This window comes from Asterias amurensis, chromosome 13 (genome assembly GCF_032118995.1).
Source record: "Asterias amurensis chromosome 13, ASM3211899v1".
NCBI classification, from domain to species: Eukaryota; Metazoa; Echinodermata; class Asteroidea; order Forcipulatida; family Asteriidae; genus Asterias; species Asterias amurensis.
The window spans coordinates 16,246,986-16,249,334 of NC_092660.1; positions in this window are offsets into that span (position 1 = coordinate 16,246,986).

The window sequence follows — 2,349 nt, forward strand, 5'->3', positions numbered from 1 at the left end:
TTAATCTGTAAATTTGAAAAATAACCAAATCTAAACAAATACAGTTAAATATGAACCTGTTTTCTGTACACCGAAATTGCCACAGTTCACAACCTCAGCCAATCACGCACACAATTTTGTTTGCTGACGTCGACTACCATGCCTCGCACATCACAACACAGCATACGAGACAGACCATTGTGCGGCACCTTAATGTAGCCCGAGCCCTAAATGTAGCTTGACCTAAATGTAGGCCCAAACATGTACCTAATTGTAGCCCGGACCTAAATGTAGCCCCAAACATGTACCTAAATGTAGCCCGGACCTAAATGTAGCCCCAAACATGTACCTAAATGTAGCCCGGACCTAAATGTAGCCCCAAACATGTACCTAAATGTTACCCGGACCTAAATGTAGCCCCAAACATGTACCTAAATGTAGCATTTAGGGCTCGGGCTACATTTAGGTGCCGCACAGACCATACACACGTAGTATGCAAGACCATGCACACGTATGTATTATGCACGAAGCAAACTTCGCGTGATTGGCTGTTGAGATCGGGCCTGTGGCAATTTGTGATGTACAGATAAAAAAACGCGGCATTTCCACGCGTATCTCTTGTCCGATCCGAGATTATTATCCCAACTGGGAACCAGCGTTTACCGCCCGAGTACGATTACGGCCAACTCATTACGTGATGATCAGGCGGACCCATTTCCGGCCGATCGCTCCCGTCATGTGGTGTACTATTCCTCCATGGTACTACTAGAAGCGGAGCGCAAGGTTGTAGACTCGACCGACCAAATGGCCCACACGTGTTTTGGGGTCGTGCACGTGACGTGCGGAAGCGGAGAGTAAATACTCCCAATTCTGTGTGGCTGATGCAGATAAATATAACCGCAGTCTCGGACTTGAAATCAAATCTAGTCGTGGAAGTTGCGTCGCAAATCACACACTGAATTCTAAATCGGGGACTTAATTCTCACTCGGCCGTACAGCGACATGTTGTGAATTCGAAATTTGGACATTCTTCGAACACGGGGCGGACGTTGAGGGGTCGTGGGTCGTGGGTCGTGGGTCGAGGGAATCGAGGGGAGTTTTAGAACAACCCAAATCCGAACTTTAACTTAACATGCATGTCATTTCCCCAGAAGTGTCCAGTAATAGTAATGAAATCTTCCTATTTCTAAGCAATTTGTGCATCTAAATATTATTTTAAATGTCAGGTTGTTATCCTTAACTGTTGCTGTTATCGTTTATTCATAAATACCCCAGACAGTTTCTCTTCTCCTATTGGTGGAGAGCGCGTCACGTGGGGGTGTTTAAACCTTTGATAATGACCAGCTGGGGCTGTTTCTAACAAGCTGGCTTCCGCGTGTCGGGCGCGCAATATTATCACGCGGAACGCAATTCAAAGCTATAGTAACAACGCGTATTCTTAGCGCGCGCGTACACACAACCCACGCGCATCGAACAGATTCTTCACAAAGTTTTTGAAAAAAATATTTCAAACTTTGAGTTTTCAATTGTTAAAGTGTCTATAACTGTATTTGTTAACTTTTTTTTTAACAAAATGGCATTTATGAATGGAAATAAAAGAGTAGTGACTCGTTCTTAAACGTCCGTTTAAAACCTTGCAGGATCGTTGCCGTGCGATAAAGGCCTTCGCCTTCGGCTCGCGGCGAGGGCCTTCATCACACGGCCGCCGACCCTGCCGCCTTTAACCGGCAGTTGAAGAACTCGTCACTACCCCTTTATTCCCTTAGTTAAAGGAACACGTTGCCTTGGATCGGTCGAGTTGGTCTTTGAAAAGCGCTATGTAACCGTTTGTTATACAATCGGTATATGGTTAGAAAGATGTTGTAAAAGTAGAATACAATGATCTACACAAATATGCCTCGAAATTGCGTGGTTTTCGTTTTACCCTGTCGACAAACACGGTCGGCCATTTATGAGGGTCAAAAATTAGACTCCCATAAATGGCCGGCCGTGTTAGTTCGCGACGTAAAATGAAAACCGTGCAATTTTGAGTGATACTTGTGTGGATCATTAAATTCTACATTTAAAACACCTTTCTATCCATATGCATTTCATAACAAACGGTTTAAAACGCTTTTCATAGACCAACTCGTCCGATCCAAGACAACGTGTTCCTTTAAATATTCAGGCGTATTAGCAGATGTAGACTAAATAGTTTGACAGCTTCAGCTTCTCATAAGACACTACAAGCTGTATCCACACTCCCTTTTGATATGCTCAGGCGTGATAGCAGTTGTAGACTTTACCAGTGTGACAGCTCAACACACTTCACACGTATTCATCGCCAGTTACTTGGTGCTTGATGGTAAATCGGCAGTCGACAACGATCAG